This window comes from Dipodomys merriami, unplaced genomic scaffold, assembly GCF_024711535.1.
Source record: "Dipodomys merriami isolate MVZ:Mamm:240054 unplaced genomic scaffold, mDipMer1.0.p SCAF_279, whole genome shotgun sequence".
Taxonomy (NCBI): Eukaryota; Metazoa; Chordata; class Mammalia; order Rodentia; family Heteromyidae; genus Dipodomys; species Dipodomys merriami.
In genome coordinates, this window is record NW_027204259.1 from 804,680 (window position 1) to 828,997 (window position 24,318).

The following is a 24,318-nucleotide window of genomic DNA, read 5'->3' on the forward strand; positions in this document are numbered from 1 at the left end:
CCTGTATGTAACACAGGTAGCAATTTCCTTAATAACGTCTTCTGTATACAGTGAGAAAACTGCTAGGTTTGGGATTTGTTTTTTTTGTTTGTTTATTTTATTAGTTTGACCTAGGGCTTGAACTCGGGGACTAGACACTGTCTCTGAGCCTCTTTGTGCGCAAGGCCCATGCCCTACCACTTCAATCTCAGCTCACTTGTGTCTGGCTTTTGCTGGAAAGTTTATTGGAGATAAGAATCTAGAGAACCTTCCTGCCTCGGTGGGCTTTTGTCAACGTCTAGTGCGTTGGAGTCCCTGGGTAAGGGTAACAAAATCACCAGGACACAGGGGATGCAGAGTGCAAACAGCAATTGCCACTGCATGCTGTGCTTTATTGTTAGTGGTATTTAATGACAAGCAAGCATGATCTTTGCCAAGATTTGGTCAGAAGACATTGACACAAAAATTTCAACAGATACATTTTTACTTGACCTATGAGACAATGTCTTGATATATTATTATCTAAACTATTTTAGAGCATGTTCAAACCAATCAGGAAAATGCTTGACCAGCTGGTCAACTATGATTAAGCAATCAGAAGAGCTACTTCCTCAGCTCCCAGGAGTCTGTGACATGTGTTTTGAGATAGGGAGAGAGAACATTTTCCCTCTCTAGCCCGGCATGCCAAGAACTTTCCTAATACTCAAACACAGTCCTCAGATAATCCTGAGGCCGGAGTCTGCACCATTCTGCCCCTTCAACATAGACCCTGAGTCTTCACAATTTCCTTCTTTTTTCTTTTGTTTTAAAAGTAAAGCTTTCCACAGAGTTATCATAGACGCTTGCATTGGTTTCATAAATATCAAATATAACAGTACAAGTGCAAACAAAATAATAACAACCATAATTTCCACACCACTAGCAGTATGTGAAATGCTTTGTAGTATTTCTTTTGGATCCAACCCTTCCAATTGTTTAATAAATGAATCAGCAATATTAGAAGCATCATCATTTGTAAATTGTTTACCAAAAATATCATGTACATCAAATTGTAACTGAGCAATCAATTGAGCAGCAGTAGAATTTCCATATAAATATTGCTGTATTACATTCTAATCATATATATATATATTATATTTTACATTAGTAATGCAAAAGGTAGTAAAATTGCAATCACATTTTAACAATAACTTTTTTTCACAACCAATAACTTGTTTCCTAACCATCCCACTGTCTGTTTAAGAAAATTAATCTGTGTTTGTAATAGAGTATCATTTTCTACCTGTGAGACCCACAATTCATGTGAATCCCGGTGACATTCTTCCACAAAGTGCTAATTTGTAAGGAAGTGTGTAGGGCAATTCCAGACACCGCAGCAAAAGTGGTAATAGCAATTAAGTTTAAGATGACAGCTACCATGGCTCCAATCATGCACTATGTACATTGTAGTAGTTTGGTAAAAAATTCAATAACAACACTATCCAAAGGATTTTGGGACCATTCTCTTCCTAATTTAACAGTAGCCAAATATGAGTTCTTTGTTGTAATATCATGGTACTATACTGCCATTAAAATTAAGAGAGGAATTAATGCAAGAACACAGGCGACAATTAAAACAAGAAATAGTAGGAGAAAATGTATAATTTCCCACTAAAAATGCATAAGGCAGAGCTACACAAGCAGTTGCATCATAAGATTTGTACAAAGTAAAATTATAAGTGGATGCAGAGTTCACTGTCCCTGAAAACGATCCATTTGATAGCATCATGGGTTTCAGCGCCGCTGCGACCTTCCAAAGATGAGTCTGAACAGCATTGGGTGCAGCCATGAAAGCCCATAGAGCATCTGCAAAGCCTCCATCTCCCTAGGCCATCAATTGAGCTCCAGTAAGCTATCCATTAATGGCTTCCGGCATCCTAGTAACATTTGATAAATCACATCTGGTAATATTCCATTCTGAACATGTGTTAATAAACTGTCCAAAAGGTCCTCAATTAATAAAATTATTGAACATTTTCCCAAATGTTCCTCTACCCTCTTGCCACACAAAAGGCTGATATTTTAAATCAATATAAGTAAAATCAGGAAACATAGGTAAGGATAACTCGCCATCAGTGACACTTTCCCAGCTACTATTAATGGCCAAGTAGTTAATTGGTGCAGCTGTGTTTTAGAATTGGAAGTGCGTTTCCCAGGTAAAACCCAATGTTGCCAATTCATTACTAAACATGGAGGAGGCCCCAGAAAAACAGGCAAGGAATGAGTATAGTAAGTAAAATTTAAAAAGGTACCATCATCTTTATTGCAAAATGTGAAATTATTCCAAGGAGGAGATAAAACAGCAGGAACAGTATAGACTGTTATACACATGTCTCCCCAAACAACAGGTTCCAATAAAGGAGGGTTAGGAACAAAGTCCCAATAACTTACATTAGCATTAGCATGGACAGAGTATACAATAAGCAGGGCACATGGCCAGGAACAAGTTCTCAGCCGTGACAGGTTTACCATTAAATTGTAACATCTTTTGTCCTTCTCCAGTCAACTTTTTAACCTGCCCCCAGGTGGGCAGTGGGGATTTCTTTTTCCTCAACTGGTGGCGGATTCCTTGCAAGATATGGGGCTGTCCTCACTGGGCCACGTCTGTATCCATCAGGCAGGAAGCTAGTATTGTTTGCCATCCTGTGTAGACACAAAACCTTATCCTTGCCCCTTATGTAATAATGTTCCTAGTTGCCATTCTGCATCCAATGCAATCTTATTCCATACGGGAGCATTTAAATAAGGTTTTTGTGATATTTGCTCAAAATGGCGCTCAGCTCTAGTTAAAATATCTCCTTGTGGTTAGTTTAAAAAATTAAGAACATAAAGAGCTTGATGTAAAATTATTTTAGGATTTTGCATGGAATACCACAAAATATCCATACTTTCATCCAACCTTTTCCTCATTTTAATTTTTTTCATTTGTTGTTTTAGTGTGCCATGAACACATTCAATAATGGCTTGTCCTTGGGGGTTATATTCTATTCCTGTAATATGTACCACATCATAAAGTTCACAAAATCTTTTAAATCTGATACTTTTATTGGCTGGTCCACGTCAGTCTTCATTTTGGCAGGCACTCCCATAATGGCAAAATCTTCCAATAAGTGTTCTATTACATGGTTAACAGTTTCTCCCATAAGGGCAGAAGCCCAAACAAATTTGGAATACGTATCTATTGTAACATGTACAAAGGAAAAACAGCCAAAGGCTTATACATGGATTATATCCATTTGCCAGAGCTCTATAGGTTGTAATCTGGGAGGATTTACTCCAGCAGGTACAACTCTCAAAGCATTGGTCTGCAGATAGGACACCTTTTTATAATTTGTTTACCTTGAGAATAAGGTATTTTATAAAGCATATGTAAATAGCTAGAATTTGTATGTAAATGAGAATGATCCTGTTTAGCAGAACAAAATTAATTTATCAACCTGATTATTGCCATATACAAGGTACCCAGGTAAGGAAGAGTGAGCTCTAATGTGAGCTACAAACACTTTGGCATTACGTTGTTGCAGTGATGCTTGTAATTGTTTAAATAATTGGTTTAGCTGGGGTTTAGATGAATGTGTAACTGCAGTGACTATATTACTCACAACTCCTACAGCTTAGGCAGAATCAGTAACAATATTAACATCTCCCACAAAATCTTGTAACACCTTAATAATAGCAAAAAGTTCATTTTGTTGAACTGATGCTTAAGTAGTTCTTTGTACCCAATATTTATTTGTTGTCTAATAGCACTTTTTGTTTTGGAGCCATCTGTAAAAACAGTAATAGCAGTTGAAATAGGGGCCTTGGTAATTATATTATTAATGATAAGTTGTTGTTTACCCAAGCAATCCCACAATCTACCTTTGGGAAAAATGATAGGAAAATTGCCCAGTAAAATTTACTAATGCTCTTTGTAGCATTTCAGACAGGTTTAACAAATATTTTACTTGGTCTTTTGGCAAAGGAAAGATGATTTCAAATAAATCATGCCCTGATAGGATAAATACCAGTTGCCTGGCCTGTTGAATAATAACTGCCAACTGTTGTTCATAAGGCATAATATTTTTTGTAAATCTATGCCGTGTATAAATCCATTCTAATGGTAGCTCATTTTGTCTTATAATTCCTGTTGGGTATTTTCATGTATCTAAAATATATAAATTTATGAGTTGAATAAGCGTTACTCGATGTAAAAACATTTTTTTATTCTCTGTTCTACAAATTGTATTTCTCTTTCAGCTTCCTTAGTTAAAGTTCCTTTGCTATGTCAATCAGGCTCCCTTTGTAACATTGAAACAAATTATGTAATAGATAAGTAGGAATTCCTAAGGCTGGTAGCATGCAAATAATATTTCCTAGTAACTTTTGAAAATCATTTAATATATGTAATTGATCACGTCGTAAAGATATTTTTTGAGTTGTCACTGTTTGTCTACAAACAATATATCCTAAATATTTTACCACCGTATCTTTTTGTATTTTTTCAGGTGCTATTATTAATCAAAAATCTTTAAATATAAAGTGTAAACACTGTAACACCATTTCTAATTCTGTTATATTTGGTCCTCCAAACAAAATATCATCCATATAATGAAAAATATAAATGTGAGGCCATTTTTGTCTAACAGGTTTTAAGGCTTATCAACATATATCTGACACATAGTTGGAGAATTCATCATTCCTTGGGGCAACACCTCCCATTGGAAGCGCTGATGAGGGGTTTGATGATTTATTTGTGGTAAAGAAAAGGCAAATCTTTTACAATCTTTACATGTACAGGAATGGTTAAAAAAAAAAAAGCAATCTTGTAAATCTATTACTATTATTGGCCAATTTTTAGGAAGCATGGCAGGCGACGGTATACCAGGTTGTAAAGCCCCCATAGGGTACATGGATGCCTTACCTCCTCATAAATCAGTCTGCAATCTTCATTTCCCTGACTTCTTTTTAATAACAAATATTGGAGAATTCCATGTTGACATAGAAGGCTCAATATGTCCTTTGGTTAACTGTACTGCAACTAATTGATGAGCTGTTTCTTATTTTTCTTTAGATATAGGACATTGTTCAATCCAAAGAAGTTCCTCAAATTTCCCTAATATCTTTATGGGCTCCATCTAAAAATGTTAAAATTGAATATAAGCTCCCCATTGTTCCAGTACATCTCTACCAATTATGTTAACTGGAACTTCCATAATATAAGTTTTAAGGATAGCTCTCTGTCCGTCTTCTGAGGTTATAGTAACATATGACACTGTTTGTCCTATAAAATTTACAGGAGTATTGCTAACTCCTTTAATATTACAGGGGATTATTTTATATAATAAATGATTAGGCCATTCATGAGTTTTAATAATTGTAATATCTGAGCCAGTATCTATTAGTCCTGTCAATATCTTTTCCTGAATATTAATCTAATCTTAGGCTGCATTTTAGTAATATGAGTAGTCCAAAACACATTTTGTTGGTTAGTACTTTCAAATCCCCCAATGTGGAGTGTAAATGACTTTCCAATAGATATATATGATAATAACAAGATTTGAGCAATTCATTCTCCCTTTTTAAAGGAAATATGTGCAGCAGCTGACATTAAAAATTTTATTTCCCCAATATAGTCAGCATCAATAATTCCTAAATATATTAAAACTCCTTTTGCATTAAGACTGGATCTACAGGTCAATAGGCCAAATGTTCCTTCAGGTAAAGGCCCATAAATTCCAGTAGGATATTTTTGTGGCTTATCACCACCTTTCAAAATAAAATCTTTTAAGGCTGGTATGTCCACTGCGGTGCTGTGGGCTGTGGCAGGAAGAAGGGAAAAAATGGTTGGCTGCCCTCCATTATTAATCCTGGGCCCCGGGGCTGTCCCAATGGAGACTTTCCCTGCATAGGGTAAGCATCTTTTATAGGAATTCCTTTATTGTCTATTTTTGATCAAAACTCCCTTGCCCAGTGCTTCCATTTTTTACATTTAGGGCAAATTCCTGGTCCTCTCTTGTTAACGTCAGTAGCCTTTTTGACCCTATCCAAAACACTTTAGAGGGTTTTGTTTGCAAGCATGCCAGGTTAGTGGCCATAGATTTAGCAAATACCTGCATACACCTGGATTCAGATGTAACGTCTTTGCAGTCCCTTAAATATGTATTCACATCCCCAGATTCTTTAATACGCAATAGGGTCCGTCTACAGTCCTCATTAGCATTCTCATAAGCCAACATGTGTAGCAGTTGTTGCCCTGCAGCCTCTACCACAACAGTACATTCCAAGGTCAATTTCAATCGTGATAAAAATTCAACATAGGGTTGATTAGGTTTTTTAATTTCTTTAGTCCAAAAGCCATAATGCTCTCCTACTGGTCAAATCCTTTCCCATGCCTCAATACCTCAATACCTCCTCATGGATCTCTTCAGGAGAGTTCACTTACATATGAGCATCCACATATTGTTCTGTTCCACTTAACATGGGAAAGGTTATGATCTGCAGGTGTGGATTACTGCTCTGTGCATTTTGTTTAGCCCTTTTTGTACATAACTCAGTAAACCACATTTGCCATTGTAGGTATTTCGGTTTCTTAAGCAAGGCTCTACAAAGCATCTTCCAATCCTAGGGAGCAAAATTATTGTAATGTCAGGCAAGCCCATTAAGCAATTCCTTAACATAATGAGACTGAGGACTGTTAGGTTTTTAAAAAGAGGAAGCTGAGTAAGAACAGCACCACGAACGTGGTATTCAGGTAAGGGGTAGTTTTATTCAGTAGACCTGCTGGGACCAGGCAAGGTTGGAACTCCACGAGGCTGGGAAAAGCCTAGGAAAGAGAGAGCTGGGAAAGAGAGAGGAAAGAGAGAGAAGAGAGAGCTAGAAAAGAGCAGCAAGAGAGCAGAGAGCTAGAAAAGAGCGCGAGAGAGCAGAGAGCTAGAAAAGAGCAGCAAGAGAACAGAGAGCTAGAAAACAACAGTGAGAGAGCAGAGAGAGAGAGAGCAGATTGCTAGTAAAGAACAGTGAGAGAGCTAGAAAAGAGCAGAGAGCAGAGAGAGCTAGAAAACAGCAGCAAGAGAGCACCTCTGGGTCTGGGCTAGGCATTATCTAGGGTATGGGCGGAGAAAGGTGTGGCCACATCAAATTCAGATGTGATCTCAACGGATGCAGATGTGACCTCTTCCAGGAGTCCCAGTTGCATAGGTAATGCAGGTACTGGGTGTAGACTTTGCTGCGAGGAGGGTGGAGTCTGCTCACCATCCAGTAGCGGACCTTATATTCCAGCCTTTTAATAATCATAAAATAGGGCATGGATTCTCTCGGGCTACTTCCTGCTGACAAGGGGGCATAGACAATAGGGGTAAAAGGCTGGAATTTGGTCCCCTCCCAGAGAAGGCAGTGAGCAGCAGTGGTACCTTGGTGGCATGAGTCCTTAGATGAAGCCTGGAGAAGTCTGATGAGCATTGAGAGGCTGGAAAAAAATACTCCAGAGCAAATAAATGGCAAGAGGAAGGACTTGGGGCTGAAAATGTAGAAATGTCCCTAGATACTTCTGACATCTGGCGACTAGGTAGAGAAGTCAGGTGACAAAGGCAAGAATATAAATTCCTGTTTAGTTAATAGGTAGACAGGTATAGACATTTGATGGGCAGGCTTCTTACTTCCACTGACCTCCTGGCTCTGGTAAATTTTGAAAGGGCAGGCACAAAGTAGCTGATGTGACATCTCCTCTTACTCCTCTCCATGTTCCCTTGTTCCCCAGACTGGCTGAGTCTAGGTGCTCATTGCTGGGATGGCTTGCCCAAGTTGGTATTCAAGGAGGCTTGAACACAAGGCCTGGGCACGGTCCATGAACACTTCTGCTCAAGGCTAGTGCTCTACCACTTTGAGTTACCTTAATACTTCCAGTGTTTGGCTGCTTAGAAATAAGAATCTTGAGCCATGATTCCAGCCGGGCTCTTTGTAGGTTAGTTGGGAAATGGAGTCTTAGGGATTTTTCAGCCTGGGCTGACTTTGAACTGCAATCTATGCCACAAAAACCCTTTATTATTTTCAATTAAAGCAACAAGGAGATCAAGTAGAATAAGTAGAACTGACCTGGTTCTTATCAATAATTGACAGACAAATATTCTGAAATGACAAAACTCAGTAGATGTGATGAGAATTTCAGCACAGATATGCCCAGTATTTTAGAACCATGTAGTCAGTAGAATTCACAACACAAAACAAAAAGGCTTATCAAGAATTGCCAACAAATATTCTGAAATGACAAACCTCATTAGATGTGATGACAATTTTAGCACAGATATGCCCAGTATTTTAGAACCATGTAGTCAGTAGAATAAACAACACAAAACAAAAAAGGCAAAACTCAAAACCTAAAATTTTAACAACAATGTTTAGACATCTTTGCTAACAAAGGCACATCACATGGTTGAGCCTCAGTTACCAGGGCCTGTGAAGAGCGCAACTTGTTAGCAAGGCACCTTAGAATAGATGGATGGAATAGTAAGTTTGGTGGAAGGTTAAGGGCCATATAGGGCCAAACCCTAAAGTCACCATGTGGCCAAGATGGTGAACTCAAGATGGTGAATTTCTGAAAAAAAAAATGCAAAGACACCTTGAACAAATAGACCAAGACTACAATTGGCTAGCCTTTGAAAGAGAACCTAGAGGGGGTCGTTGGGACCAGCCTGCGTCACACTCTTCAGGACACAAGCCAAAACGTAGAAAAAAGCGAGAGATAGGGAAAGTTGGACATGAATGGCAGAGAGAGAACAGAGAGAGCCCAAAAGTAAACAGACTTCTGACCATTTACCATTGAAGTAGCAAAAACTGTCTACATCTGAGAATGGCATAAAAATGAGGCACTCTGGCTTTCCAGGGAGAGCAGGAGACATTTTAAAGGGGTTTCACGGCTCAAGCGTGATTCGCAACACCCCATTAAAAGAGTAGGAGAGTCAGTCTGGTGAGTGAAGTAGAGCTGACGAGGCGGAAGCGGCGTCCCAACATTCCCCAGAGCCCTCTAGAGAGAGCAACAGAGAACCATAGAGTAGCTTCACTTACCAGAGTAGAGAAGTGGTGTGGACGTGGATTATGAAGGCCAGCAATGGTATCGATGAGCTCTGTCCGCAGCAGACAGTTGGGTTCACATAAGGCCATCAGAATTGTGCGTATTCCTCAGAGCAAAAAGGGTAAAAACAAACAGAACAAGAAAAAAGACGAAAAAAAAAACAGAGAAATCCCAGCAATCCTGAATTTAAGCCCTTTATCCGAGTCACGGCACCATTTATGTTAGGTTTTTAAAAAAAGGTAGCTGAGTAAGAAGAGCACCACACACGTGGTATTCAGGTAAGGGGTAGGTTTATTGAGTAAACCTGCTGGGAAGAGGCAAGTTGGCACTCCACGTGGCTGGGGAAGGCCTAGGAAAGAGAGAGCTGGGAAAGAGAGAGGAAAGAAAGAGAGGAAAGAGAGAGAAGAGAGAGTTAGAAAAGAGCAGCGAGAGAGCAGAGAGCTATAAAAGAGCTGGGAGAGAGCAGAGAGCTAGAAAAGAGCAGCAAGAGAGCAGAGGGAGCTAGAAAAGAACAGTGAGAAAGCAGCGAAAGAGAGCAGAGTGTTTGAAATGAACAGTGAGAGAGCTAGAAAAGAGCAGAGAGCAGAGAGAGCAAGAAAAGAGCAGCAAGAGAGCACCTCTGGGCTTGGGTTAGGCCTTATCTAGGGTATGGGCAGAGAAAGGTGTGGCCACATCAAATTCAGATGTGACCTCAGGGGATGCAGATGTGACCTCTTCCAGGTGTCCCAGTTGCCTAGGTAACGCAGGTACTGGGTGGAGACTTTGCTGCGAGGAGTGTGGAGTCTGCTGGCCATCCTGGAGTGGACCTTACACGGACCATACAACATTACTGCCTTCTTAAGTTTACCAATATCATCTACAGCAGCACCTTAATATCTGGCTGGTTGAGATATACCATTCATAGGGGGTCGTTGAATTACAGGATAAGAAAAAATAGGCATTTCATCATCAAAGTCACTGTCTGAGCCCTGTGTTTTGTGAGGGAATGATGCTGTAAAAATTGCATTGGCCAGTGAACGAGCTGAAGGCTGCTTTACTTTCAGTTTCTCAGGTTCTCCTTTCACTCTGCTAATTTCCAACCCCATATGTTGTAATTTTGATAATATCCATTCCATTTGCTCAGACATTTTGTTTACACTTTCAGTTTGTTCCTTTTCAGCCTTTTTTACCTCTTGTTTTTTCTCTGTGAACTGCAATGCATCCTTATCTATTGAGTCCTTAACCTCAGAGTCCAATTGTAAATCTATAAAAGGGGTGGCCTCTTTCTTTAAGTCTGCTTTTAATCTTTCCTCATTCAAAGCTTTAAAAAGGGTATGTAAAATAGCCCAAATGGACCAAAATCTAATAGGAATCTTTTCCCCTTCTCGAACAGCTCTTTCTACGTTATTCTTTACTCATTTCCAATTATCGACATCTAATGTTCCTTCATCGGGGAACCAAGGATTCCATTCCCTAACTACATTAATACAGATTTCTATGTCAGAAGAAATATTTAGACCATAAGCAGCAAGTAAATGTTTAAGCATAGTTAAGTATGGAGTAGATTTAACTTGTCCCATCATCCTGTAATTAAAAGTACTTACCTGAATATCCCTTCCTGAATTCAACCATGAAGGGTCCCTGTTTGGGTGCCAATTGTAACGTCTAGTGCCTTGGGGTCCCTGAGTAAGTGTAACGAAATCACCAGGGCACTGGGGATGCAGAGTGCAAACAGCAATTGCCACTGCATGCTGTGCTTTGTTGTTAGTGGGTATTTAAAGACAAGCAAGCATGATCTTTGCCAAGATTTGGTCAGAAGACATTGACACAAAAATTTTAACAGATACATTTTTACTTGACCTATGAGACAATGCCTTGGTATATTATTAATTTGGGGGGGGTCTGGTCATGGGGCCTTAACTCTGGGCCTGGGTGCTGTCTCTCAGCTCTTCAGCTCAAGGCTAGAGCTCTACCACTTGAGTGACATCACCACTTCTGGCTTTTTTCTTTTTGCTTATGTGGTGCTGAGGAATCGCACTCAGGGCCTCATGGATGCAAGGCAAGCACTCTACCACTTAGCCACCTTCTCAGCCCTGTCTTGGTATATTATTTATCAAAACTATTTTAGAATAAGCTCAAACCACTTTTCCAATCTCAGGAAAATGCTTGACCAGCTGTTCAACTATGCTTAAGCAAGCAGAAGAGCTACTTCCTCAGCTCCCAGGAGTCCATGACATGTGTTTTGAGATAGGGAGAGAACATTTTTCCTCTCTAGCCCGGCATACCAAGAGCTTTCCTAATACTTAAACACAGTCCTCAGATAATCCTGAGGCCGGAGCCTGCATCATTCTGCCCCTTCAACATAGACCCTGAGATTTCACAGTCTTGAACTGTAATCTTCCAAGCTTAGCATCCTGATTATCTTTGATAGTTAAAAAGTATAAATATAAGTAATATTTGCAAGAATTCCAGTGGAGGAAAAATGATGCAACCCAGTTAATAGTGGTGTTCTTTCCAGAACAAGGAGGGCATCACATTAGCAGAGATGCAGTGTATTTTCACAATGGAGATAAGCTATACTTGATGTGAATTAAGGGAATTTTGAGGTACACCCTACAAATTGGAAACTGGTGGGCTAGGATGACTTTATGACATAAATCTTGTGATTGATGGTCATGAAATAATAGCTTAATCTGATAAAAAACTGCTTACTCTTGAAGAATTAATTATAACATGCTTCATAGTTTTATCCCATATCAGAATGTGGCTCTTTTTCTGTTCACTTCTCAGTCTGTAACACCCCATTGGAAAATGAATCTATTGCAGAATTACATAACATGCAAACAGGTATATTTTGAGTCTCTCAGGTATGGAATGTTCAGAATTTTAAAATGAGTAGTTATTAGTCCTAGGAATTTTGAAGAACAAATACATTCTGTCCTCTTAACAACTTATTTACTTTTAAAAGTTATGGGTTTCCATAGAATGAAAATGTTTTCTGTGTTAGTATAAGAAAGTAGTAAATTTATTCTATTTTCAAAATATTGGCAAGTATATTGTGAAAAATTGTCTAGTTGGATATTCAAGTTGGTGATCCTGTGATAAAGAAGAGGTAATTAATTCAAATTAGATGCCAAATAATACTGATTTTTAAAAAGTTACTACATAAAGAATAATATTTACTATACCAAAACAGTGAAATTTTATTTCATCAGCTTATTTTTAATTTAATTTTATTATGAAAGTTATGTGCACTGGGGTTACAGCCATTGTAAGGTACTGAATACATAACTTTTCAAACTTGCTATCCCCTCTCTCATTTTTCTCACAAAAGTTGTAATGTACATTTCCAACTTATTGTGTTGTGTGAATTGCCATTGCATTGGTTTGCTCTTTGTCTTTGCCTCGCCATTTTTTTTGTTCCTCTTCCCTTCCCTAATTAAGGTAAATGTATACACAATACACAGGGTACGAAAATGAAACACAGCAGGGGATTAACCATAGGGGAAAATCTCAAAGAAAATAGAAATCACATAGTACATCAAAAACAACAACCGCAAATTAATATCTCTCTTTCCATATCTTGGAGGTCATTTTGCTCATCATCAGCTTATATGAACATATATATGCATAAAAAAGCCACTGGAAAACAGTAGTTTCATGGACACTATATCATGAAAACAACATGTTAACTTTTTTTGATGGTAAAGGTGGAATTAGGATTGTTGAATTCGCGATTCTGATAAAGGAATTTCAAAAAAGTTTTAAAATTTATGACAGGTAAATTTTAATTGTTCAAACTTTTTAGCAACATAGCCTATTAAGGACATTTAAAATTGTCTGGGAAAATAGGCTTTCATGCAAAGAAATCCTTGGAGACTTAGCTGGGAGGGAGCAATGTGGGTGAATATGGCTCATTTTCACACTAAACAAACAAGCCTCACAAACCTTGCTGTAAATCCTGTAGGTTCCCTTGAGAATTGTCCTTACCCAGGAAATATATTTTCACTGTGTGAAAACAAGGTTTTAGTGGAATTTAAATTCAAAGTTCTTAAAAAAAAAGACATCAAAATTTGTGAATTGACATTTAATTACCAAACAGTAATTCTCTCAAAAAGAAGGAAAGATGTAATTCAAAATCACATTATTAAAAGTATGAGAAAAGAGTAGTGGAGAAAGATGAGAAAAACCATAGAGGACTGTTATCTCTCCAGTGGTGTAATGGGTTCTTTATCTTGTTTCTTCCATTCTATTTTCGTCAGCTATGAAGAGTGTCTCAGGACTGGAGTAACCAGTTCAGACAAAGAATACTCACAGAATGGGGACGGGGAAAGTGGCTCAGTGGTAGAGCGCTTGCCTTGCATGCCTGAGGCCCTGGGTTCGATTCCTCAGCATCACATAGGCAAAAAGAAAACAGCCGGAAGTGGAGCTGTGACTCAAATGGTAGAGCGCTAGGCTTGAGATGAATAGCTGAGGGACAGCGCCCAGGCCCAGAGTTCAGGCCCCACGACCGCCCCCCCCCCAAAAAAAAGAATACTCACAGAAGAAAATATTTTCAGTCGATGTAGGTGATTTATAACCTTTGACAGTCTATTCAAATCTGTTCAAAATTCTCCCCTACCCTAACCTGCCATCTTTGAACAGCTTTGTTTGCTTTTCCCAAGACTGCCCTTCATTAACTGCTTAAAATTTTGTGAGGTCATATAAATACTTTCTAGAGATTGCTGTTTGGTTGTGATTTTTGTGTGTTTTTGTTTGTAGTTGTGTTTTTAACTGAATTTCAAAAGGTTGCACAAGTGGGTTGGAATTAAATGTGTCCACCTAATTGTCCAATGCTCCTGGATCAGAGGCAATACTTCTATCATTCTTAACCAACCCTTTCTCCAAGACTTATTTCAGATTTACCACTTCCTTTATTACATGTGTACATTGAGTATTCTAGCTGTACTTGCCCCTTGTTCCATTTTTCATTCATTTTATGTCTTTAATATTATTCCTTTCTGGTTTCAATATCCTGATAGTCATTCTGTTAAACTGTCAGTTAATAGTTTGAAAGGCTTATATACATTCCATGGAGTTTCAATCCTGCATATACTTGAACTGATGTCAGCTTATATTTCCATAATTCATTCATCTGCAATAACAATTTGTAAGACTGGAGACGTGAAGCACCTAGACATGATTTTATTCTCATCTTTTTGGAAGATTAATCTTTAGTCAACAAGAAAGTTTAAAAATCACTTAGAATTTATAGCTAGCTACCAGTTTTTATAAATGGCTTTGTACATTGGTGTGTGATTATTTTATTTTACATGGGATGATATTTTCTACTACCTATAAGTTTTGGACAAAGAAGAAAACTAAATTTTATTACTGTAGAGTAATATGATAGAAATAGAAGACAAATTTTACGTTTATCACATATCTGATCAGTACCCATAATCAAGACTTAAAGTCATATTTCTTACTATGTTAGACAGATAGGGAAAATATGATAAGGCAACACATGATTGGGCAACTATTAGTAACTTTTTAAAGTGTGCATTCTTATGTGATGAAATTTACTTTATTATCCAATATTTGGGTTTGAATTATGGGAGGCTGATCTATTTTACACATTTCTGGAAGGCACCTACTGATCAACGCAAATGGTGGGAGATACTATTTCTACACTTTAATGAATGGTTGAACTTATTTGGCATTAGTGCTGAGTAAATAAATCAACTCTATTGTAACTTGATTCCTACACTTGAAAAACTTAATGTCACTGTCATTTACTTGTCAAGTGTTATTTTGGTGAATATGATTTTAAAAAGTTTATTTGAAAAGTTATATACTTTCAAGAGATTAAATGTAGGTTATCATTGGTTTGAGAATGACAACATTTTTATACTACAGAACCAAGATTTACTGAAGTACCAGTGTTTTGAAGTACTAAGGGTCTTCTCAATTAATGTTTTTCGAAATTATATTGGACCTCTAAGTCAAGTTTTCCTAGCCTTGGTAGAACAATTATGGATCTATCATTCCAGGAATTATTTTTTTGCCTACTTATGCTGGACTGCAATCTTTCATTCATCATTAAGAGAGGGGTATTAAAAATAATCTTGTGACATTTGGGATTTTGTTTACTCATATGGGCTGCTCATCTGTAAATTGAAAGTTTGAACTACATTACTTTCTCTCATATTTTGTGATCTCATCATTCATTTTAAGTTGCCTTACATTTCACAATCGCTTACTGCTAATTCCTGCAATGAATTGGGGCACTGAAATATCATAGGAAGTGAGAAATTGAGATGGGTCTTTAATTACTTTCTGTTAGCATGTTGCATGGGCCAAGATGAGAAGGTTTGCCCATGTTACCTGATGATGCAGATAACTGGGACCTGATATCCTCAGACCCGTGGGTACTGCAGAAGAATAATAGCTTTTAGGCATCATATCAGCAAAATTTGGGTATAATCAGTAAGAATGTTTCAGAAATATGGAGAAAAACACTTTGGGACTAGCGAGTTAACACAATATACACAGCAGCAGTGTAAAATCTCTTCTAGATTAGAGGAAAACAATACTGTTTTTTTTTACTATGTGAATTCAGAAGACCACGAACACTTAGAAGGTATCACAAGTTTATACCGAGGACATTGCATTGATACTTTTTATATTCTATTATATATTCTAAACCTAATTATTCATGTTTCAATCTATTTATGGGAATAAATTTCAATTTATTTGTCAAATTATCAATCAATTCTAGTAAGAGTCACTGTGTGAAATTTAAGATCAATACATATAAATATAAAATATATAAGTATATATATTATGAGAAATTGTTATTCATTGTTCTGTTGTGGTTAGGGTATCAAAGGCAACTCTGCTTTAAAGTATTATTCCATTATCTCTACCTCAGTTTTCAGTAGAGTTAGACCTAAAACTTTACCATTTGTAAATTTACAGCCTGGAGGCAAGAGGAAACACTTTGATTAAAACATAACCAATTTAAGCCTAATATCGAGGAGAAACATATGGACTTCTCTAGGAGGTATGGAAATATCTGGTGATAGAAAGTCAGTAGTGTAAGTTCCTGCCTTGTTGGATGGTAGACAGGCCAGGATATTAGGTAAACATGCATATGAACAATTTTTTCACATTCTTGGCTTTAGCTACTTTTAAAATGATAGGTATAATAAACAATTATATTTTGATAAAATACCTTCTATTCTGAATATTTCGGTCTGCAGTGTTCATCTCTCTATGAACCCTTGTAACTAAGATTAATTTTGTTCCAGTAAGAAAACTATGCTGTCAGGGTAAGATATTCTGGTTGGTCTGTTCCTACATGGAAGAAGGGTGAAGGGTAAGGAAGACATTTGTACCACTGAGACCTCATTTAGGACATTTTAAGCTGCAGAAGTTTAGAAGTAGCTCTTATGCAAGGCTTACTTTGAATCCATTAGCTCCACAACGCTAACTCCGTTGATAAGTACTTGAAAAGCCATCACCTTTGGACTTAGCTATAAAGGCTTCAAAATATGATCAAATTTCAAATGAAAACGACAAAATAGTCATTGACAAAAAATTGCAAATGTGAGCAATCGACCAAACAATATAAGTTTTTCCCACTATATACAGAAATTTATAGAAATAAGATCAATAGCATATTTAGGAACAATAAAGGTTCCTTGTTACAAATAGGCAACCAAGGATATATGCCTGTATAAAGATTGCATCATTAACTACTTAAACTAAGAGGATACTCCATGCTTCAGCAGTCGGTCTACCCAAATTACAACAATACAGAGATTAACATGGCACTTGCACAAGGATGATATGAAAATGTGTGAAGTATTCCATATTTTTCATTCTTCAAATGCAAGAAATGAAAAACAGTTACTAAAAAGTTGATTACAAAAATCAAGTGTAACAAAACCTGTAATTCATAGAATTACAGGTTAGTTTGACATCAGTGTATTAAATCTTCACCTTCGAACGGCCCTTACATAGAATAACCTTTAAAAAACTTGAAATTAGATAACATTATCTTTTTATCCCAAAGAAATAAAATAATATAAGGACCTCGGGAAAAAAGGAATCTTAAACTTTTTCTATATAGAATGTAATCTGAAAGGACACATTTATTAATGAACCTTTATATTATAAAACAATATAGACTGCAAAGTATTATATCTAGAAGACAATGAAATAGATTATGAACTTTATAGAAACATAGATACTTTTTTCAGACAATCACCAGGATTATCTTTAATTTCTATACTATTCATTTCAACAGAAAAAATAAAATTAAAAATATTCCAAACTCTGCAGAAATCATTATAGATGCATACAAACAACTCTTAAATACATTTTGAGACCAAAGTCATGCAATTCACGTGGAAGAATACCATGGAATCCATAAATTTTTAAATTAAGATATTACTGTTGTTTTGTATTATGAAAATATTTTGTAGGGACAGAAAGGATGGACTGGCACTTTTGAAATTTAAGAAACTTAACCAAACCATTACTACATAGGAGTACAATTTGTACAGCCTTCCACTACTTCAAAAGTAGTGATACATACTTATCCTTTTGGCAATATCAGATGAGGTTTCTTCCAAGTTGTTTTTCAGATCCGGTTTGATATCATGATTCAACAGAAGGAGGTACAGCATATCTTTGCTATTTCAATTCCCAGCAACAAGATTCAAGGGGGTCAAGAGGACTTTAGTTTGGAGATTGGTATCTGCATCATGATGAAGTAAGAAAGAATCCATTCTGGTATTATTCCACATATAAGCACTGTGCAGGGTTGCCAAGCCATTCAGAATTATAGCATGAATATCTGCCTTGAGCTACCAACTCATGGACAATGTCTAAATGTCCACTTTAGGATTCCTGATGAAGAGGGGTATACTTACCTCATCTCTAGTGTTCATATGAGTGGCCTTTTTGAAAAATAGTCTCGGTACTGTAGTAAGCCGATTCATTTCGACATCCCAAAGAAGAAATTTGCATGGATTCTTCTCCATTATTTTCTTGCAATTGATACCTTTCTCACGTTTTCATCTTGTTCCTTGTCTTCATCAGAATTGCCTAACCAGAGACTTTGAGTACCAGTGGAAATGAAGTGTCCATGTATGTCCCCAATAGTTCAGGTTGGTTGTACTGGTCAGAAAAATCTGGTGAATTTTCTGCATATGTTAATCCACCATGATTTATTTTCTCTTTTTCCATTTTTACTATTTTAAATTATTCTAACTGGAGAGTAGTGAATTGATAGAGAGCAGAGGAAAGATTTTCCTCCGTATTCAAATGCACAGACTGAAAATGAGGACCAGTGCTGTCTTCATAGGCAGCTTATTCTAGAAAGGAGAAAATAGGAAACAATGCCTTCTATGTAAATGATTTGGAAAATACCAAGATATAGTGTAAGAGAACTTACTATTCAATATATGAGCTTTAAGTGCTTTCTAATAGATCCATTATTTACTGGTAACCAACCTTAGAAAAAAATGTATAGTGCAGTAGTAAAATAGAAGTCCTTTGTATGACTACCTAAATTCTTGTTTTTTTTTAAAGACACTTGTTTTCATCTAAAAAATAGGCCCATCTATTTTCTTCAGTTGATTTTGATGATTGAAGATGCTTAATGAAGAGTCCACATGTATTAGTAGTCCTTTGATATCAATTAAATTTCAGTTTTTCTTCTTGGATAATATAATGATCAAAGCAATAGGTCAGAATCAGCAAACAATAGTTCAGCATCATACTTTCAATGCAAATGGATCACCAGTAAGTAATCTTTGATACCATTTTCCACAAAGTTTTGTCACAGATACAATCTGCCTGTCTTTTCTAGCTGCTTTCCTAGCCTGGATCTCTTCTTTCATTGTGCAAGAAAAGTGTGATTCAACTGATTTCAGTCAGAATTGTTAATAGAATCATCAAGGATTTAGATTCTTTATTAAAAAAATTAGGTGTGGGGCCTGAACTCTGGGCTTGGGCACTGTCCTTGAGCTCTTCAAATCAAGGCAAGTGCTCTACCACTTGAGCCACAGAACCACTTCTGCGGTTCTGTTTATGTGGTGCTGATTTGGAAAATGGCAGAGCAGAAAGTGAAATGATGCAACCAAAAATATAAAAGCAAAATAAATTAGGATAATTATGGATCAACTTATTGTCTATGAGAATCATGAACGAGAGAGAGGAAGAGAGATACAGATGTTCAATGACCTAGCTGGCCAAAAAATCCATGCTTCTGATCCATTTACAAAGTAAAGAATTTTATTTTTTATTTGTTAAAAGAGATTGAAATAGAATTTATGTATTTATTGAAATTAGTAAATACATTTTAGTAGCCTACATAAAGAGACATAGCTTTGACCAAATTATAAATAAGAATCTTAATCCTTGGACTGGGTTGCTGGCTCAGTGGTAGAGTGCTTTACTTGCAACTTACTATAGTGCGGAGACTACTTTCAAAAAAGGCCAGTCATATGAATACTGAGGATGAGGATGAGTATACCCCTCTTCATCGGGAAGCCTAGAGTGGACACTTAGACATTGTCCATGAATTGGTAGCTCAAGGCAGATATTCACGCAATTACTGTGAATGTCTGGACACCCCTGCACAGTACTTATATGTGAAACATATTGCAACAGTACACACACACACACACACACACACATACATACACACACATATACACACATACACACACATCATCAGATTTCTTCGTATGTATTTTTTGTGTATGGTCTTAAGAAGAAATTTACATTACTAACTTGAATTTCTGACAGAACAATATAATCACTATACAACTTGCTTCTATACTCTCAATATTAAATTGCTAAGTATGTGCAATATATAAGTATAGGAAAAAGTAGGAGCCACATTGGTGGCTCATGTCTTTATTCCAAGCTAATCAGAAAGACGAAATCTGATTATTGTGGTTTGAAACCAGACCAAGAAAAAAAGTCCATTAGATTCTGGTTTGAAAGTAACCAGCAAAAGCTAGAAATGGTACAAGCAATAAAATGATAGCCTTGAGAAAACTAAAACAAATAAAAAAAACAAATTCTAGGACAGAGCTAGGCCCTGAGTTCAAGCTCTAGTATTAGTATTTAACTAATGAAGGAATGAATTAGTTTAATAATTACCTAAAATAAATTAAGTGGTCACAGGTGGCGGGGCAGATAAAATGTTACTACCATGGTGACTGGATTATGTATTATTTTGTAATAAGGCAAATTATCATTTGTCCAAATCACTAATATTTTATTTGAACTTTTTTGTACAATAAACCCTGAATTTAGCATGTGTGTATATGTGTGTGTTCGTGCACACACATGTGTGTTTATGTGTGTGAGTTTGCTCTTGCAATATTGCTTGCCAATATGAACAGGGTTTGGCTGCAAAGAGCTGTGTTGCAATGTTTTTTATTTATAAGTGTTCTGTCCTGTCATTTCAGTAAATTTTATTTGTTAAGTAATAAAATCATCATAATCAAAGCATTTACAACATAAGTTAGATAAAAGAGATCATTTTTATTTCTTAATATATGTTAGGTAAAAATATACACATATAATTAGGTAGTAAGTTATTCTGTAAGATGACTGTACAAAATGTGTATTTGACTTCTTAAATTGGTTATATTTTTAAGAAATATTCATGGAGTGATTTTGACCGACTTGACCAAATAGGTATTACTCTCAGGGTATTTCTGTGAAACTCAAGGTGGATAAACTCTTTCCGGATTTCAGTTGAAAATAACTTTCTTTGTAAGACCTTATCTATTCACACCAAGATAATAAACCCCGTATTTTTAAGGTTTGAATATCCCATCATAATGACTGAAAATCAGTATTGTATCTATACTTGTTAGATATATATTTTTAAAAAAACAAAAACATGTGTTATCTCCAGATTGTGGATGCATTTGAAGTTGTTTTGTACATACAAAGCTTTCTTCATTAATAGTTCTTTTGTGGGAGTAACTATCACAACTTTAACAAATAAGGCTTTTCTAATATCTTTTCCAATATAAATAACACCCCAGAGAGAGGTTTTTTTTTTTTTTTTTTTTTTTTTTTTTTTTGCCAGTTATGGGGCCTGAACTCGGCCTGGGCACTGTCCCTCAGCTCTTTAGCTCAAGGCGAGCACTCTACCACTAGAGCCACAGTGCCACTTCCAGCTTTTTCTGCTTATGTGGTGCTGAGGAATCGAACCCAGGGCCTCATGCATACAAGGCAAGCACTCTACCACTGAGCCACCTTCCCAGCCCCCCCAGAGAGAGTTTTGCAATTTCATAAAAACATATAAATGTTTTAGTAATATTTTAGTTCTTTGACTATACAGCTAAAGACATTTGTGAAATAAATTTTGTTAAGATCTGAAAATGTAAGTGGCTATATTGGCTTTTTATGCATCATTTTATGTAAAGCCAGTTTTTATGAAACTAAAAGAAATAGAATAAAAGAATGTAAGTGAATTGGGTAACCTAATTATAAGTATAATTTTGTTTTCTATTAGCACAGTCCTTTGAATGTACATGATGCAGTTAAATTATTTTTGTGTCACTGTGCTTCAGTTATTTTTAGAATCTTTGTAGTTATGAGTGAATTTGTAGAATAAATAAAGGTCTTTTAATATGATTAGGATTAATCTTGTGTTTTGTGTTCTACTCCCATGAACATGAGTTATTTTCATTAGTCTTCAGTATCATAAGAAATTTTGAAAAAATTTGGTAGTATTGATGTCTTTATTTTGGGAGGGGAGGGGTCCGGTAGTGGGGCCTGAACTCTGGGCACTATCCCTCAGCTCTTTAGCTCAAGGCTAGCACTCTACCACTTTAGCCACAGCGTCATTTCCAGCTTTTTTCTTTTTGCTTGTGTGGTGCTAAGGAATCGAACCCAGGGCTTCATGCATATAAGGCAAGCGCTCTACCACTAAGCCACCTTCCAAGCCCTTCATTTCTTTTTAAACCAATAGTATTCACAAGTTGGAGAGTCTTTTAATTCATACTTAGGTCTTGGTGTCTATGATTTTTTATCCTCTCATTCCTAACATTAATGATAGGTCAGAATGCATTTTTGGGTATAGGAAAGGTAACATATTTATGTGGGGTCAAAGGTGATTTTTATATCAGTCTTGCTTTAACAGCATTTTAAAGTAGTACCTTTCTCTCAAAATGTTAGGTACAAAAAGCAATCAAAATACTTCGAATGGTAAACAACTTAGTTGAGCTGCAATGTGAAAATGATTGGTCCATAAGACCTGCAGTCTGTTTCCATCAGGAATTGGGGAGGTCATTCTTTCAGTAAGACAGTGTTAAACAGAAATATGGTCCCCAGGCATTGCAGTGTTGAGTAAAGGGATAAAATATGATTTTTACTATTTTGAGCTAGAAATCAAGAATGTAATACTTTAGCAGTTCCTTTCACCAAGGAGGTATGCATTGATTATTAACTTTGACTTTTCATATTACAGTTCCCTATTTTCTAACAAAGATAAAGTGAAATATTGTGAAACTGAAAACAATAATTCTGGGAAATTTTCCTAGAATTTGTAGACTAAGTGCTGATATTTTAGTCATAAAATAGAATGAGGTTAATTGATACAGTGGGACATGATCCTCAGGTTAACACTTACCATGTGTGCAATGTTGTACTAGTAACTCCAACTCTGAAGACTTCAATATTATTAACTGAGAATTAAAAATGTAAGGAGTTCCACTTTATGCAATTATTGTGAGGATTAAATTATATACCATAGGTAAAGTACTTGGAAAAACAATCAATTAGCATTTGACACATTCTACCTTTTATTTTATCATGTTGTGAATTCTAACATTTTTACTGTGATTTAATATGTGCAATGTTATGTATTGATATTCATTGCATTGATCACTTTTCTGTCACTATGAGGAAAATACCTACAAAGAAAACTTCTGAGGAAGAAAATATTATATTGACTCATGGTTTAAGAGAACAGGGTTTAAGATCAAATGTCTCCATTGTTTTTAATTATATTTTTATTATCTTAACTAGGTATACACGGGAATTTCCATTCAATAAATGAGTTTTTAAGTTTGGATCTTTATATAACTTTTCCCTACCCTTCCAAACCTCACCCCACTTTAATATTTTCTATTTTCATATTATTTGCATTGAATATAATGTCTTCACTCTTACTCCATAACTCTCTTTATTCCTTCCCTTTGTCTTCCCCTCACATCTTCCAGGTGATAGTTTCCTGGTATTCATTTTGTTGGATTAAAAGTTCAATTTTATAAGATACTACTACACCTTTTAAATACTGCTCTGAAAAATGAAAGCTTTGGTTAATACTGTTGTTTAACTTGCATAAAATTCTGGCTTCCAAATATGAGACAGAACATGGGTCCTTTGTGTGTCTGATTCTGACTTCGTTTACTTAGCATATTTTTAGATCTATCCATTTCTTTGCAAATAATGTAACAGTCCTCATAATGGATGCATGCAATCCAATTGTGTATATATGACACACTTTCTCCAACCATCCCTCCGCCAAATGGCATCTTGGCTGTTTCCATAACTTGGCTGTGGTGAATAGAGCAGTAATGAACAAGGTTGTGAAAGTGATTTTACAGTAACCTTTTCTAAGAATTCATCAATATTTTTCTGTGAGCAATCTTCTAGCCAGTTTTTCAGAATAAGCACATCCTTCCTTTCATCTCCATCACAACGTATTGCAAGTCCTCAAAAACACACTATCCCATACATGTCTCAATAAGCTAAAACCACACTATGCCCATATTTTTTCAATATATTTTTAATACATAAATTTAGTGAGAACCTTCTATGTACTTTCGTAATGTGCGAATGAGAGACATAACAAGAGTAAAAGTAAGAAATATTCATTTTAATTAGCTATTATCATATTTAAAATCTTTTTCAGCTCTAACTCATAGCCTCACTTACTATTATTTTAATCTTTATTTGATTACTTCATCTATCCCCTAAATTATAATAGGTGAGTTAAATACATACAAAAAGTGTGGTTTGATTTTGACACTCATGTGTGAGGATGCACAATATGGGCAAATAGATGGATTAGAATTAATAGAAATTATCCATTTTGTTAGAGATGGTTTTTCCAAACTGATTCATATTTCATTCAACAAAAAGAAACGTGTAACAATTCCCTTTGTTTTGCTCCTTATTAACTTTTGTTTCCATTTTATTTTATAATGGATGATTTCATATATGTACTGTAGATACAAAAATAT

General features: G+C 36.1%; 1 long non-coding RNA gene and 1 other non-coding gene across 2 annotated transcripts in view; both read left to right on the forward strand.

The window, feature by feature from the left end:
- LOC138837903 (uncharacterized) overlaps window positions 1-24,318 on the forward strand; it is a 53,208-nt gene that overhangs the window by 6,562 nt on the left and 22,328 nt on the right. The gene's annotated exons all lie outside the window — the stretch shown is intronic.
- LOC138837912 (U6 spliceosomal RNA) lies at window positions 16,808-16,909 on the forward strand. Its single transcript, XR_011375503.1, has one exon. It is a non-coding gene; the product is annotated as a U6 spliceosomal RNA (small nuclear RNA).